This window comes from Dipteris shenzhenensis, chromosome 15 (assembly GCF_047967505.1).
Source record: "Dipteris shenzhenensis isolate YYH24624 ecotype China chromosome 15, Dip_SZ_1.0, whole genome shotgun sequence".
Taxonomy (NCBI): domain Eukaryota; kingdom Viridiplantae; phylum Streptophyta; class Polypodiopsida; order Gleicheniales; family Dipteridaceae; genus Dipteris; species Dipteris shenzhenensis.
The window spans coordinates 56,329,241-56,347,934 of NC_141610.1; positions in this window are offsets into that span (position 1 = coordinate 56,329,241).

Consider the following 18,694-nt stretch of genomic DNA (forward strand, 5'->3'; position numbering starts at 1 on the left):
ATGTACTTCATATTCCAAACATCACCAAGAACTTGGTCTCAGTTGGCCAAATGGTAGAGTAGGGTTTGCAGGTTAGATTTAACCCTAATGGGTGTTTTGTTGAGGATTTGAAAAATCAGTGCGGCTTGGTTGTAAAATTCAAAAGAAATGGCAGAATGTTTACCTTGAATGCTGATATCCCAAAGGTGCAAGCTGCTATGTTTGTGCATGGAAGAGGTGTCATTGCAGATATTGAAATATAGCACAAGCGCATTGGGCACGTGAAGATACAAAGGCTAAAATCTATGCAAACACAGAGTATTATTGCAGGTTTGCCAAAATTCAGAGTGGATGGAATGCAAAAGGTATGTGAAGCATGCCAAATAGGCAAGTAGTCTAGACATGCATTTCCATGCAATGCTGGAGTAAGCAACAGGGCTTTGGAAGTGATCCACTCTGATGTGTGGACAACCAAAGCTGCTTCTCTTGGTGGATGCCATTATTATGTGAGCTTCATTGATGATCACACAAGGAAAGTGTGGGTCTATTTTATGAAGCATAAAAGTGAAGTGTTCAGCCACTTCAAGGCCTTTAAGGCTATGGTTGAGAAAGAAAAGGGCATGCAAATAAAAGTGCTAAGATCTGATGGAGGGGGAGAGTATTTTTCAGAAGAATTCAGTGACTATTTGAAAGAGTAGGGAATTCAGAGAAAATACTCATGCAGATCTACCCCTCACCAAAATGGGGTTGTAGAAAGAAAGAACAAGCACATTGCAAAAGCTACAAGGGCTATGTTGAATGAAAAGAAGATTGGGCTGAAGTAGTAGCAAGTGTAAAGAATGAGGGAGAGAGGTAGGAGACTCAACTGCAGCTTTCTTCACAACACACAAAAGAGAGAGGATACAAGGTTGGAGGCTGAAGCTTATCTTTACTTTTGCACACAACAACAACACAATGAAAGATGGGTATACACTATATGTGTAACCCTAGGATACATGGCTCATATGTGAACCCAATCCAAACATACGTGGCTATCGAACTATGCCACAAGTATACCTAACACAAGATGGTGACATAAATGATACTCACCCAGGATATACATCAAGGGTAGAGCTTGATATCTCAACACCCCCCTCAAGCTCAAATCCATCTCAAGCACTCCAAGTAAGCTCCTAAATCTGCAAAGCTTCTCTGTACCCAAGGCCTTCGTGAGAATGTCAGCCACCTACTCCTCAATGCTGACATATACTAGATCAACCTCTCTAGCTAGAACCTTCTCTCTCACAAAGTGGTAATGCACCTCAATGTGCTTTGTTCTAGCATGATAAACTGGGTTATTAGCAAGCATAATACTGCTAATGTTGTCACAATAAATGACAACTGCATCACGTATTGACTGGCCCAAATCAGCAAGTAGCTTATGTAACCAAGCTACCTCAAATGTAGCCATAGCCGCACCCCTATACTCAGCCTCTGTGCTTGATAAGACAATTGTTGGTTGCTTCTTACTACTCCAACTGATGGCAGCACTCCCAAGGGAAAACATAAATTGGCCAGTAGATCTCCTATCAGAGATACTACTAGCCAATCAACATCTACGTACCCATGTACCTGTATCGATCACCCAACCTCATAAAAAAGTCCATACTATAAAATAGACTTCATATATCTCAATATGCGCTTAGCTACATCCAAATGTGGCTTCCTCAGTGCCTGCATAAATTGACTCACCAGTCCAACAACATAGCTCAAATCTGGCCTGGTGATAGTTATTATATTAGACTCCCAACTATGCATTTGTACACAGTGAAATCTTTAAGAAGCTCTCCTTTTTCTACACTAACCTTCACATTCTCTTCCAATGGAACAGAGATGGGCTTACAACCTGTCATCCCATACCTAGACAGCATATCCAAACCATATTGCCTCTGCAACAACCATATCCCTCCAGGGGACCTAATAACTTCAATGCCCAGAAAGTAATGCAGCTCTCCCAAATCCTTCATTTCAAATTTCTGCTTCAAAACCAGCTTCACATCATCAATGTCTGCATCATTGTCACCCTTAACAATCAAGTCATCAACATAGATGACTACTAGCACAATCCCTTGTCAAAAGAATGGAAGTGAACCAAGAATGATCAAGAATACCAGGAGAGCAAGCAGCCTCCAACACACAGTCTATTCCATCAAGAAGAAGAAGAAGAAGAAGTACATGAATGTAACTTCACACCCTCTTGTTATAACCAAAATGAACTCAAGCCCTACATAAACCCTAACTAATGAGATAAGAACTACCCATGGTATGAACCATGATCTAACTGCGGAGAGCCTAACCAATCACAACAATGACAATCATATCTAGATATAATTGAGATATCTAAGCTTGACTCTCAACACTCCCCCTCAAGCTTAAGTAGGGAGCATAACTCCAAGAAGCTCTTTGAAGGATGTAAACTTATCTCTACCCAATGACTTGGTAAAGATATCAGCAATCTGGTCTTCAGTCTTCACATGTATGAGGCCAATCCACCTCTTCAACACCATCTCTCTGATGAAATGATAATGCACCTCAATATGTTTGGTGCGAGCATGGTAAACAAGATTATGAGCAAGCTGCACACTGCTCATATTATCACAAAACAACTTGATAGGATGGCATACTTCAATGCCCAAATCAGCCAATAACTTCATAAGCCATGAAATTTCACAAGCAGCTAATGCACCACCCCTTTACTTAGCTTCTGTACTAGATAGTGCAATAGTAGGTTGCTTCTTATTGCTCCAACTCACCATACCACTACCAAGACTAAAAGCATATCCACTGGCAGATCTTTTGTCGTAAGCACAACCTACATTAGGGGAGAAGTGAGGTCTCAAAAGGGCCTTGTAAGGAAATGGATTAGTGGGCTAATGCAAAGCCCATGGTGGGCTCCCAAAGGGGCCTAACCCCCTAACCCATGTGGGTTAAGCCCACAATTCAGCCCACAAAGGAGCCCACAACCTTTCACTTTTCAACCCATCAAAGGAGGGGGCCACAATTTGAAATTTGAATCTCCCTCCTTCTCCCCTCCCTCCATCCACATGCTTCTCCTCCCCCACTTCCACTCTACTATTGCTGCTGCTCCTCCTCCTCCTCTTGCTAGATACCCACCCCCTCATCCTCTTCTTGGACACCCACTCCTCCTCCTCCCCAGCCCCTCCCCTCCTCATAGATTCCTCCTCCTCCTCCTCCTCCACCTCCATGCGTACTCCTCCTACCCCCCCTTCTCTATTCCTGTGCCTGCTCCTCCTCCTCCCACTCTACCTGCATTCTACTACTTTTCCCTCCTCCTCCCTATTGCTGGGAGCTTATCCTCATTCCCAGATCTTCATCAAGGCACCCCTACTTTTATGAAAGGTAGTGTGACCAGTCATGGCACCACTTGGGGATGTCTCCAATAAGTACCATGTGAACTTACTATTGGATGCTCAATATGCAAGCGCAGCTTGGGAAATCAAGGAAGTTGTGAGAATACGATGCACAATCTTCGTGTGCAAGGGAAGAGACACATTGAACTTTGGGTTGATGGAAACTTGTATTCCTTAGATCCTGCAACCCAAAAGAGTCCCCCTTTCCGTACAATGCATGGTCTTGTTTGGTATGTTGGTGATGGAATGGATGGTTTACTCGGTTATTACAATCGACTAAGCCATTTCCAAAGTGCAACTTTGCAAGCATGCAAGTTTTGAAGAGCACAATTAGAGCAACTAGCTTGTTCAGCCAATAGCACCATTCTTGTAATGCAGAGGACCATTGAAGATCTTGAGATGCAAAAAAAGGAACTACTCAAGAAATCGATTGCTTTTGACAAGGAGAGACAAGATTTGCAAGAATCTATCAAGTAACAAGTGGAAAGTAATTAGTCGTTGCAAAGGTCTCTACAAATTGCAAAAGATCAAGTGCAGAAGTTGAAAGACACTCCGTTGGGAAAAAAGGAGAGAAAAAGGAAATTGCATTCATTGGATTCATTAGCACCCAAAGTTGGTGCAAAGAAGAGGAGAATCCATGCCACAAGGTTGGTTTCCAAAATCTCTACTGATTTTTTTTTTGTTCATTCATGTTTCTTATTTTTGATATTCTATTGCACCATGTTTAGGAGCTTCATGAACGAGGTGATGGGAACACCAACCACAAAAGACACCGACTACTCATACATTGTTAAAAGTTTGATGAAGCCAACTGATGTCATTCAATTGCTGAAGGACCCAAGACATAAGATTTTACGTGCACGGGTCACACGAGAAGTGTTGAAGGACTTCAAGGCCATTGTAGATGCGAAGGAGATGTTGGGGGCATGTGATGCTATTGGTGTGAGTCGTGAAGCTTACTCATCGATTTTCAATATTTTTAAATCCTCGATTGCACAACGGTATAAGAATCCAGCCATGCCATTACCAACACCTTGGTCTCTGAAGCTTGCATGGACCGAAAGCAACATATGTGCTAGGGAAATGGTAGGAGGATATCATTGTGTAACTGACACAATGACTTGGAAGAATCGAAAGAAAGCTGGCACTCAATCCTTTGAAATGGATTCTTTCAACAATGTTTTTGTGGATCTTGAGCAACTCCAAAAGGCGATGGTCAAATTCTATGGACAAAAGCAAAATGGTATGTTGATCTCCATAATGCATTGGATATACTAAGGTTTTTTTATTGTGCTTCTCTTGTACCATTTGCATTTTCTGTTGCCCTCATTAGTTCTCTCATTTGCATAGATTGTCTTGGCAAGTTGGTGTTCGTTATCAAAATGGATGAAGCTCAATTGGTTAAAGAACACAAGCTTGAGTCGGTGAGCATTTGCCTCATGAACAAAGCCTTGCAGTTTGCTCAAGGGGATGAGGAAGTAGTACAAGACTTCTCGGTGCAATTGGAGAGGGACATATGGTGGCTCGTAGCTTTTGAAACTCCAAAAGAGTGCCATGAGACATTGACGTGGTTTTTTCAAAGAGCTGGCATAGCAGAGATTATTAAAAGGCAAGAGGAAGGGCAAACACTGGTGGTGGATGGTCATGGCACATTTCAAGTCGAGTGGCATCTTGCCGGTGACTTGAAAACATTGAAGTGCTTGTTTGGTTATGACACAAGAGCCTCTGCCAAACTCACATGCCTTTATTGCATGTCTTCCCAGAAGACCCAAAAGGGAGGCTTGCAATGGGAGAATGGCATTCTCTCTTGTGACCAACGTCTAGCCCCTGATCATGACAAGAAAGATTCAAAGTGGTATCCCATCTTGCCCATCACGCTAGAGAGAGTACATATATGTATCCTACATGCAGAACTACGCATACTTGACAAGTTGTTATACTTGCATCTTGTTTATGCTTGGACTTTTATCCCCACCGAATTGTTGGCACATTGTATTTCCCAAGCCGAGAAGTTACTTTTAGATATGAGATTCCATGGTGGACATGTGAGACTTAAGGAGGACAAGAAAATGTCAGGGAAAACACAAAACCTTCCTGCCAAAGTATCCATGGGTGGAGCAAAGGCAAGGCGATTCTTGTCCAACCATAATCTTGGAAAAGAAAAGCAAACATTGTCTCATAGTCCCTCAAGTTGGGAGTGTTGGAAAGCTCTATGTGAGTGCACCACCAATAATGCTTCACACCCTTCAACAATGACCTTGAGAGCAAAAGTGTGGCCCAAACTCGATGCTTTTGTGAATCTACTTCGCTAGAGTCAATCGGATGAAATGTATTATGAAAAGTTCAGGATGGCAGTGACAGAATTTACATAGCTAATGGTAAAAGCATGGGGAGAGACACATATAACACATTACATGGTAATCATCTTTTTATTGACACATTTTGTTGAGGTTATGTGTGAATTCTGGTTTTAATATGTTTTCATGTTTGCAACACATTCTTTTCGCACATGGTCCATGGTTCTTGAAAAGATGGGGGCCTTTATCTATTTGGAACACACAAGGTATGGAGAAGTCACATTATCGTGCCAGGGCTGCGTACTTTAGGAATACGAGGCATGGATGTGGATTCACTCGTAGCAACGCATTGCACGAGATGTTTGATTGGTTCTACAGAGCTATAATAGGAAGGACTTTGAATATTAGAAAAGCAAGGGAATCGGAACTTGTTTGAGCAGTTCAGGAGGTGTCCAAGAACAAAAGACAATGTGCTTGGAAGGCATCTACTGGGATTGTTGGAGTTTCATGGTGGTTGCAAAGTAGGTCTAGGCAAGGCTCGAAATGGATCCCTCGATGTTCTTGAGGATGAATTGTATTTGGCACTCTCATGAATAAAATGGATTTTCTTACATGCTCTTGCATTGAATTAAATGTTTGTACATGGCTCTATGATGCAATGGTTCATGTTCTAAATAGTTCAAACAAGAATGTGCAAAAAAAGAAATTGTATTTGCACTCGCAACGGGGGGGCGGGGTTGCAAGCATAGTCATGGGAAGGGCTAGCAGCGGGATGAGGGGGCAAGAAGGGGCCAAAACAACCATCCGAATTAGGTTCTGTGCAGGGGGTCCTTAAAAGAGGGGTTAAATGGTCTTTTAAAGGGACTTGTGCCCCATACTTCTTATTATGGCTAGAATTAGATTTACTGGTAGACCATTAGCTCCCTAGCCTCCTTCCTCTCCCCAACATCATCAATCTGCCACATCCTTATACTCGACGGCCAACTCTTCCACCTCTGCATCCTCCTCTACTATGGACTCCTCAGACCAACATACCACCACCCCACCACATTCTCCTCGTCCACTCCCTCCCCCTTTGCCATCCTCTACTTCAGATCCAGAATCAGCCATGAGTTTCAGATTCTGATCTAGAGGTGTATCCATAGGCTTACATGCCTTCATGCCAAACTACTCAAGCATATTCAATGCATACTGCCTTTGCATAAGCCATATACCTGTAGGTGTAGTCATCACTTCAATCCCAAGAAAGAAGTTAAGGTCTCCAAGATCTTTCATGTCAAACTCATTCAACTTAGCTTTTATATCAACAATACCATGCTCATCACTGCCTGTCACGATCAAATCATCCACATAGATAACAATCACCACATAATCAATATCAATCTTCTTCACAAATAGTGAATGATCAGCCTTACCAACCACAAAACCAACACTTTGTAAGTATTGACTGATCCTCTCATTCCAAGCTCGTGGAGCTTGTTTTAGCCCATACAAGGCTTTCTTCAATCTGCAAACATGTTGCGGAAAGTTTGGATGGACATAACCATCTGGCTGCGATATATATACCTCTTCCTGCAAATCACCATTGAGAAAGGCATTCTTAACATCCATTTGCTGTAATTTCCAGCCTTTTATAGCTGCCAAAGCAATCACACTCCTCACAGTAGCCATCTTTGCAACAGGACTAAAGGTTTCCTCATAATCTAAGCCATATTTTTGTGCATAACCCTTTGCAACCAGCCTTGCTTTGTATCGTTCTACTGAACCATCAGACTTGTATTTCACTTTATAAACCAATGGGTGTCTTTCCTACAGGAAGTTCAACCAAATCCCAAGTCTGATTTAAAGCAAGTGCATCCATTTCTTCATCTATGGCTATCTGCCATTGCTCATCTTGCACATCTCTAAAGGTATTGCCTCCTCTCTGAGGTGACTGAGTGGGAGATTGAGAGACCTCTCTGGCATCACCTCTACCATGAAATGAGCCTCTATCACGACCACCATGGCCTCTCTGATTAGAGTAGAACATAGCATCTCTACTCTGTGAGCTACTAGAGTTAGAATTTAAGCCAAGTTTGACTTCCTCATGAGTTAGCAATGCAACAAGCTCATTAAAATCCGGCATGTCTTGCCTCATAGATATGGATGTATCAAAAGCCTTATACTCAGGCCCTAAGCCATTCAATGTCACTGCAACCAAATCATCATCTGAAACTGCAGCTTCAATGGATGCAAGTTGATCTGCTATAGTTTTAATCTCGGTCACATATTCCTGAATGGTGGACCTCCCCCTTCTTGACATATTGTTGAACTTCTGCTTCAACTGAATCTTTCGGGCACTAGTGGTAGTACCATAATAGCGAGTCAAAACAGCCCATGCATCCTTGGGGGACTTGCAATTCATTATCTGCATAACCATAGCATCTGAAATACATATAGATAGCCAATGGAGCACCTTCCATGCCCTCTCAAGCCATGTCTTATGAGCTTTTTGCTGATCTACAGTTGTATTTCTTTCAGGCATTCTTGGCTCTGGCTCATCACCTATAACAAGATCCCAATAGCCCTTTCTAATAAAAAATTCTCCATGTGGAACTTCCATATAGCATAGTTATTATTATCCAGCTTTTCACCAACAATCTGAGTGACATTATCTGAGCTACTAGAGTTTGCCATGCTGGCAAAGTCAGGCTCCAATCACAGGAGTATGCAACAATAATCAGGGCTATGTAAAGCCACTACAATCAAATATATCTACCAACAATATCCAACATTATCACTGCAAAAGACCAATCACTGGCAGCTCAAGCATGAGCAAACAACAACCAATATGAAGCTGTACATGCATCAAAATGCAACAACTTTGTGGGCATGAAAATCCTCAAACCAACCCCTGTATCAGGGCAACATCAGATGCATCTGAACCAAAAACATGTATCTCATAATCATTGCAATATCATGCATAAATCACAGACCATATCAAGCCTTAGAATGCATCTGCTAACTTTGCATCAACCACTCTCAATCACTGTCTTTGTAAGTGTATGTACCTGCAAGAAAACCTATTCCCAAGCACAAGTCTACCACCCCTATAGCGGTGGGATATGCCACTCCTTGCAGTAAAAAGAATAAGAAAAACAAGTGTAGTGTAGATAAATAAAGCACCTGTATTTCTTTTCCAACTATGAGTGTGAACCAATCTTTTGAGAGTCTTCAAGATGTCTTCTTCTCTCAACCTCCAAGCTTTAACAAAGAGTCTTCAACAGACTTGAACAAATGCAACTTCCATAGCTTCAATATAGCAGATTTCTTCACAGGAACTTTTAAAACGGCGATTTGGGGCTGTAAACAATCGAATTCGGGCAAAAAACAGCAAACCCAAGTCCTAAAGACCTGAAATTGCTCAGAGCGGCGAAATTAGGTAGAGTAGAGTATTTAATTGCATAATTTTGACGTCATGACCAAAACTACCTGTAGAAGAGAGGGCAGGCTAGGAATTCTTCAATAGAGGCTTAGCACGTCTTTCTTATTCTAAAAAACGACCAGGGTTCTGCCCACTCTACCACAGTAACTCATCCATAAGCATTGGACCTCGCTCTAATACCATGTCAAAAGAACAGAAGCGATTGATCAAGAATACTAGGAGAGCAAGAAGCCTCCAACACACAGTCTATTCCATCAAGAAGAAGAAGAAGATGAAGTACATGAACGTAACTTCACACCCTCTTGTTATAACCAAAATGAACTCAAGCTCTACATAAACCCTAACTAATGAGATAAGAACTAACCATGGTATGAACCATGATCTAACTGTGGATGGCCTAACTAATCAAAACAATGATACTCATATCCAGATATCCATGAGATATCTAAGCTTGACTCTCAACATCCCTCTATCTGTTTTTTTCACATCTCCATTAGAAATCTGAAATTTAATGATAACAAGATATTGGCCTATCTTGTCGTACCATACCCTAGGTGCCTATTTTATGCCATACAAGGCTATGTGCAATTTGCAAACAAAATGGGGCTGTGCATCATCTTGATAAACTTCTAGCTACATCATATACACCTCTTCTTGCAAATCACCATGTAAGAAGGCATTCTTTACATCCATTTGATGCAAAGACCATCCTTTTGCAGCAGCCATAGCAATTACTACTCTCATAGTTGCCATCCTTGCAACTGGATTGAAGGTTTCCTCATAATCAATGCCATATGTCTGTGCATATCATTTGGCAACTAACCTTGCCTTATACCTGCTCACAGACCCATCAGCATTGTGCTTCACCTTATATATCCACTTGCAGCCAATCGCCTTCTTATCATGAGGCAAAGGTATCAATTCCCAAGTGTTGTTTGCATCCAAGGCTGCTATCTCCTGATCCATGGCTGCCTCCCAATTTTTCTTTCCAACTGCTTCCTTGAAGCAAGTTGGCTCTGGTTCTTCTAGCATTTTGACCATATATGCATAATGATGGGCTGAAAAACCATCATATCTCAGCCTATCAATAGGATACTTAACATGTGTGGACCTACGTGCACCTGCATCACCTCTAGGAGTCTTTATTACATTCCTGCTTTTTCTTACACCTGGAGTAACCACTGAAGGAATCCCAAGTTCCTCATTAAGGCTCATTTTTTATCCACTTGACCATCAATATAAGAGTGTCCACATGATACATCAAAGATAGGTGGAGGGTGCACCTTCTCCTTCCCTTTACGTGATATCTGTGCACCACTATCTGGACTGCCATCCATAGAACCACTAGATCACAATCACCTTGTCCATGCATTGGATCCATTAGCTAAGGACTCACCAAGTCCACTCAACTTTGTGATTGCTGCTCTACATTCACAGCAGTATTAACGTTTCCTGCATTTGCATCTTCTGTAACATTTGCTAGACCATACCAGCAACTCATTTCATCAAAAACTATATCTTTGCTCACTTGCATCCTATGAGTGGAAGGGTTATAACAGCAATATCCTTTCTGCTGTAGAGAATATCCAATAAAGATGCATTTTTCTACCTTTGGATCCAGCTTGGTTCTCCTCTCATCAGGGATATGAACATAAGCAATGCAACCAAATACTTTAAGATGTGAAATATCTAGTTTTCTACCTGTATACTTTTTCTCAGGCATCATTCCATGGACAACTGCAGTGGGGGTTCTGTTCATAACACAGCAGTTGCTACTACCTCAGTCCGAAAATAATCAAGCATCTTCTTTTCATTCAGCATAGCCCTTGCAACTTCTGCAATATGCCTGTTCTTTCTTTCTGCAATCCCATTATGTTGAGGGGTAGATCTGCATAAGTATTTTCTCTAAATTCCCTGCTCTTTCAAATAGTCACTAAATTCTTCTAAAAAATACTCTCCCCCTCCATCAGATCTTAGCACTTTTATCTGCATGCCCTTTTCTTTATCAACCATAGCCCTAAAGGCTTTGAAGTGGCTGAACATTTCACTTTTATGCTTCATAAAATAGACCCACACTTTCCTTGTGTGATCATCAATGAACCTCACATAATAATGGCATCCACCAAGAGAAGCAGCTTTGGTTGTCCACACATCAGAGTGGATCACTTCCAAAGCCCTGTTGCTTACTTCAGCATTGCGTAGAAATGCATGTTTGGCCTGCTTGCCCATTTGGCATGCTTCACATACCTTTTGCATTCCATCCACTTTGAATTTTGGCAAACCTGCAACAATACTCTGTGTTTGCATAGTTTTCAGCCTTTGTATGTTCACGTGCCCAATGCACTTGTGCCATATTTCAATATCTACAATGACACCTCTTCCATGCACAAACATAGTAGCCTGCACCTCTGGGATATCAACATCCAAGGTAAACATTGTGCCATTTCTTTTGGCTTTTGCAACCAAGCCACACTGATTTTTCAAATTCTCAACAAAACACCCATCAAGGTTAAATCTGACCTGCGAGCCCTGCTCTACCATTTGGCCGATTGAGACCAAGTTCTTGGTGATGTTTGGAACATGAAGTATAATTGACAGGTACTTTGTCCTTCCATTTTGCATAGCCAATGGCACCTTACCAACCTGTGCAACTGGATGAGCAGTATCATCACCTGTTTCAACATAATCTGGCTTTTCCAGGTTTCTGACATCACTGAATCACTCACCATGATTGGTCATGTGGTTAGAAGCACCTGAATCAACAAAGTAAACATTTTTACAATCTACAGCATTATTTGTCATGGAGTTAACCATGTGCTGCATCACAAAGAGGCACTCATTTCTGTCATCACCATGCCCACTGGATGATGCATAGTTGCTTTGCTGCAACTTTCCATTTTTGATGTCATTTTGATTTTTATAATAGGTCTTCTCTTTGTGTCCAGGCTTCTCACAATAATAGCACTTTGTGTTGCTATCTACTTGTTGATTCCTTTGCCATGAACCTCGTCCTCTTTGGCTCCCCCTACCTCTAGAGTTACCACATCCTCCTCCATAGGACTGGTTTTCCTGTTATTGTTATTGGTTTTGATTTGTTGAACGGCCACCAAAACAACCTCTTCCTCTACCTCTGCCTTTATTTTGATTTGAGTAGAATGCAGACTCTTGAGAACTTCCTATGGCTGAACCACCATTGCTTTATTCTTCACTTAACAAGAGAGCAACAAGTTCCTGAAAATCAGGGAAGGTCTCACGGACTCCAATGGATGTCCAAAATTGTGCATATTCTCTCCCAAGACCATTCAAGGTCACAGACACTAAATCTTCATCATCAACAGGTGCTCCAATTGAGCTAAGAGAATCTGCTAGGCCTTTGACCTTCATGGCATACTCGTTTATGCTTAGCTTATTCCTCTCCACATTATGCAACTCCTGCTCGAGTTGCATCTTCCGTGTAGTGGTATTAGTGTTGTACAACTTCACCAATGTATCCCATGCCTCCTTTGGCGTTTCTGCATCATGTATATGCACAATCATTGAGTCTGAAATGCTGATTGACAACCAATACATTACCTTCTTAGCCTTTTCATGCCACTCTTTAAAGGTCTTCAAATCTACAGCAGTAGGAGCAGCACCCAAAACTGGTTCCTGCTCATCACCATTGATAAATGGCCATACTCCCTTTCCCATAAGGAATTTTTTCATCCTAAACTTCAATGATTGGAAGTTGTCCTTCTCAAGTTTCTCACTAATAATAGTTGACAGATTTTCAGACATGTTGCAAAGTCAAAACTTTGACTGCAAGAGAAATGAATAGAGTTCTGCCTCACAAGGACAAACATCAACAAATCTGTAATATCAAAAATTCTGCCTCACAAGGGCGGTGGCAAGCAACCACAAGTCACACCAAGTAACGAAAATGCATAAACACAGTAACACAAAATTTACTTGCATTTCTTAGTTTCTTTGCAATGGGGCACAAAAGCAACCTTTCCATTCCAACTTCGCTCAATGGCAAAAAATGCACATACACAGTAAAAAATGACCACTTTCTTCGAGTGCTTGCTGAAACTTCGTGATGCTAAAACAGAGGCCGAAACAGTCTCGGAATGGAAATTTTTACAACACAAAACTCCTTCGGAGCTGAATTTTTCTAGGTAATGCTCTCATGCTCCACAACAAAGGGCATCTCAATATGAGGTTTTGCACTTTGTACTCACGACTATGTACCTATACTAATATGCTCCCAAACGCTCACGAGAAAGGAGATGCTAATCCTCTTACCAAGGTTTCATGATCTCCTCTTCCCTCTGCTTGTTGCCTGAGCTCCTCACCATGAACCAAGCTCTGATAGCATGTAAAGAATGAGGGAGAGAGGTAGGAGACTCAACTGTAGCTTTCTTCATAATACACAAAAGAGAGAGGACACAAGGTTGGAGGCTGAAGCTTATCTTCACTTTTGCACACAACAACAACACAATGAAAGATGGGTATACACTATATGTGTAACCCTAGAATACACGGTTTATATGTGAACCCAATCCAAACATATGTGGCTATCTAACTATGCCACAAGTATACCTAACACAAGACAGTGACATAAATGATAGTCACCCAGGATATACATCAAGGGTAGAGCTTGATATCTCAACATCAACTGCTGTGTATATTATGAATATAACCCCCACTACAGCTGTCCATGGAACGATGCTTGAGGAAAAGTATACAGGCAGAAAACTAGATATTTCACATCTTAAAGTATTTGGTTGCATTGCTTATGTTCATATCCCTGATGAGGGGAGAACTAAGCAGGATCTAAAGGCAAAAAAATGCATCTTCATTGGATATTCTCTGTAGCAGAAAGCATGCCTCTATTATAACCCTTCCACTCATAGGATGCAAGTGAGCAGAGATGTAGTTTTTTATGAAATGAGTTGTTGGTATGGTCTAGCAAATGTTACAAAAGATGCAGATGTAGGAAACGATGATTGCAAAAAAGTGATACAGCTAATTGTGTCTTTGAACTCCTATAGCACGTTCATTCTATTATCTTATTTACAAAAAAGGAGGCACTAGACTTCCTCTAACCTTGGAAGTTGCTATCATTCACTAGTTCAAAATAGAACACATCCGCTAAATTCAAGTTTGTTGGTAGAAATTGAACATTCCTCCATTCTTCATCTCTCACATAAGCCACTACAGACCATATACGTCCATGCACTTCAGAATAGATTATTTTAACATGTGCATTATCACCAAAATGTAAACTCTGAATAGATTGACCAAATTCCAAAAGTATATACATGAAAACAACACTTTATTTATAAGCTTTTTCCTGTTTAGATCCACTCATCAAACTCTTCATTAGTGCACAAGCAAAACCATATTACATCATTTGGAAAATCATCTTCACTGGGCATCTCTATATCACCCCACTCCACATCATATATATACAAAATGACATGCCAAATGTCACCATCTCTGATATTTAAAACTATTTCATAATGGAAAGTCCAGTTAAATTCTATTTCTCTTATACTACTGTCCACTTCAATAACGAGATACATGTGCTTTTTTGACAATGTACAATAGTTCTTGATAAGAAATTCCAATCTCTGGGATCTTCAATCTTTCACTGGCAGCTTGCTGTATTTCCTATTCAGCCAGCTCTCCTGTTCTCTCTATGGCTCCCACTCTGCAAAAAAGTCTATAGAATACCTATTATTTATGTGCTCTTCATTCATGCATCTAAAACGGATCTAAAGTCACATTTTCCAGCTCCCTGCTTGAGGCAAACACACTTCTATGTTTTCTAGTTTATCGGAACACCACTTTTACACAATTTTCCTAACAAAATTCTACCTACACTGCTGTTTTTGTATTTTCCCTTCTCCAAACAGTAAAAACCAGCAAGTACACTATGCAAGAAGTGAATATACAGCTTTTTTGAAATCGACCCACTCTTTTACACCTGTTTTTGACAAATTTTCCTACCCAAAAGCTGCATAAATCAGGTCGCCCTGTAGATTTCACTTGTAGGCTGTAGCTGCAAGCTCTCTTCCTGCATAACAGCTGGTCGCCATGTAGTTTCCTCTACCTAGGCACCAATTTCAGCAGTTTCCCCTGAGTCTCCAATCTCCCTTCTACTTTTTGCTTAATCCTGACACCTGATTTCAGCAAAATAGCATTTCTCACCTCACTTGACATCTACAGGCAGCAAAAACCAGCAACTTCCTGGCAAGCTCAAGCTGTCTACTGCCTACCTGATGCAAGTCTAGCTCCCTAGGCTCACAGACTGCACTTTTGGCTCCTCTATAACTGCTCTAGCATAGGTATTCTACTCCCTCCTACTCTCTTTCTTCAAGCGTGCTGAAAATGACTACTTTCTCCTATTTTAACTCACCCCCTCTAGCTTGAAATAGTATGCAAGCTCTCCTTTTGACATGCAGCACCCTGCATGCATTCTGGTAGCTGTGGAACTGACATCTAGGGCCTCTACAAGCTTTCTTCTGATCTGGGAGTGACACATTGCCTAGATTGAAGCTCCTTTTGACATGTGGCAATCTAGTCATAGCCCACCATCCAGTCATATGCCATTTCATCACCCAATCAGTGCCTTGCCACTGTATAGTTACACCCTCCTCCAGAAATTCAAAAATAGGGTTTCTAATAAATGTGTACTCTCTCTCTACTTTCTCTCTTTGCACCCATTTTGCACATTGAATTTCATTGGCTAGACTTATGGATTAGCATTCATGTAACCACTCCACGGATGGAACATTATGCATTCTAGTAGATGGAAAGGCTTGGAGACACATAGAGAAGAAGTCGCCAGGGTTTGGCTTGAGCCTCAACATTTATGTCTTGGGTTGGCTATGGATGGCGTTAATCCATTTTGCCATTAGTCCACATCATGGTCAATGTGGCCAGTGGTAGTCACCATCTATAACATTCCTCCATGGTTAACCATAAAGAAAGGGCATCTCATGTTGGCACTCATTGTGCCAAGAATTCGTAAGGTAAAGACCATGGACGTGTATCTGGCCCCTTTGATAGATGAGTTATAGACCCTGTGGAATGGCTTGCAAGTTTATGACATTTCTAGACCTGTGGGTGAATGCCATTTTCAAGTGAAAGGCATCATGATGTGGACCATGCATAATTATCCCAAGTTTCATGATTGCTCATGTATCCATTTTTCTCCCCCTGTACCTACATTCTACATTCATGCATTCTCATGTCACTTTGAACATGTCAAAGTTCTTGTGTTTGACAGATCTTCAAGTGTCAGGACACCATGCATGTCCATCTTGTGGTGATAGTTTGTGTAGCCATCATTCCAAACATCTTGCAAAGGTGGTTTATGAGAAACATAGGAGATTTTTACCCATGCACCGTCCATTTCAAGTAGACCCCTAATTTAGTATCATAGAATTGACTCCTACTCCTCTAGTCATGTGCACCGGTGATTGGGATGACTTTCTCATGATCCCAACATGCAATACCCCCATCTAGCTTACATTGACTCTCCATATTTTAGACTCTTCCATATTGGAGGCATCTAAAAGTCACGTACATATTAGACCCCATGCATATTTTTAAAAATGTGGGAAAGAGTCTATGGAAGCATATGATTGGAGATAAAAATTTAGTGAATGCACGTTTGGATTTGAAAGAAATGGGAACCAAACATGCCTGTTGGCCTAAACACCAAGGAACATCCCAAAAGCCCAATTTACCAAAGGCACCATGGATACTAACAAAGATAGAGCAAATTCATGTGAAACGTGTAATCACAGCTATGAAAACACCAACTATATATATGCATAACTTGAAGGGTGCATTTGTAGCAACTGGAAAACTAAGTGGTCTTAAGTCACATGACTGGCACCAGATGTTACAGGTGTGATTACTTTGACTTGGTCACTTAGAAATATTTCTATATCGATTGAATCTCACTAACACATTAAATTCTCTGTAGTATCTACTTCTACTTGCATTACAAAAATGCAGTAGTCGAGATGTTTGCAATGCCATCAACAAGCTAGGATAGTTTGAAAGGTCTATCCATTTAGTCCAAGTGCATGAAGAATATGTCACACTTCTCTTTGAAAAGTATTGCATCATAGTTTGTCTATTGGCATTTAATTTGCAGGTGGATTCATCAAAAGAGATTAAAAAATCATCTATTTCTGAAATGAAACTTCTTGTTGTCCAAGCTGTATGTTTGACTAAGAAGGCATTTTCAACAAGCATTATGGACATCCAATTGCATCTGATTGTACACTTGGTAGATGAAGTGGCATATGCAAGAACTTTGCATGGAAAATGGATGTTTGTTTTGGAAAGTTTTATGAAGGTATTGAAAGGGTATGTAAGGTAAAAAGCTAGATCGGATGGTAGCATGATAGAAGGATGGCTTGTGCAAGAGTTTATGTTTTATATTATTGAGTTTCTTGTACAACTCAATCCAAACATGCCTTGGATTTGGGATGATAGTGATGATCAAAGAGTTCTAGGAGACGTTGGTCAAGGGAACGGGTGGCCAAAGAAAATGAGTGCTTCATTACAAATCAAGGTGAATACCTTTTGTCTTTATAATTGTGCAAAGATGGAGAAGTGGATCAAAATATATGAAGAAGAAAGAGCTAAAAGAGAGGAGGATCAAAGGGAGTGGTGAAAGAGAAATAGAGGTAGGCTTTTTCCTTTGAATCTGGAAAAAATGCCTACTAAATGCTCAATCAAATCGTTGGGAGGTGCTATTGAAGATAGCATACGAACAAGAGAGATTGTGACTACAGCAAAGGAAGAATTTGCAATGGGTTGTGATTCACAAGTACTACAATCAGCAAGATTTTTCTCACATTTGTGTGTAGTACCACTCGTTCAATGCAATGTGGGCATATGGTAATCATTTTGCTGTGAAAAAAATTGATGTAAATCAAAACACTTTCGATTGGGAGGTCATGGCAAACTTTTCATAAGAAAGCAAATCAAGTGCAAGGGACACAAATCTCAATGCAGGCGAAATGGATTATGTTGGAAACAATACAAGAAATTTTAGAAGTGAATTTTCAAATGTTCAAAGTTTGGATCTTTGATGTGAAATGGTTCAAAGTCATATGTAGAGGTGCTCATGCTACAATCAAAAGGGATCCAAGTGGCTTTTTTGTAGTCGATTCAACAAAATTTTGGGGTGATGAGGCAGATACATTTGTTTTACCACAGCATTGTGAGAAAGTGAGCTTTTCTCTTGCTTTAATCTCATTTTATCACATAGCTTACATTCCATGATAATGTAAAGAAAGAGGGAGAGAGGTAGGAGACTCGATTGCATCTTTTTTCACAACATTCATAGAGACAGATACATATAGAGAATTGCCCCTGAGTAGGTAGCATAATCACCTCCTTGATTATCTCCATCTATAACACCTCCAAGTCCTCCATCTACCAGACCACCAAGCCCCTGACTTATCTCATCACACCAAACTCACTGACACCTCACTGATGATGTCACCTGACACACCTACCTTAAGTGCTTCCACACACTTACACGGAGTCCTACACAAGCACACATCTAGACA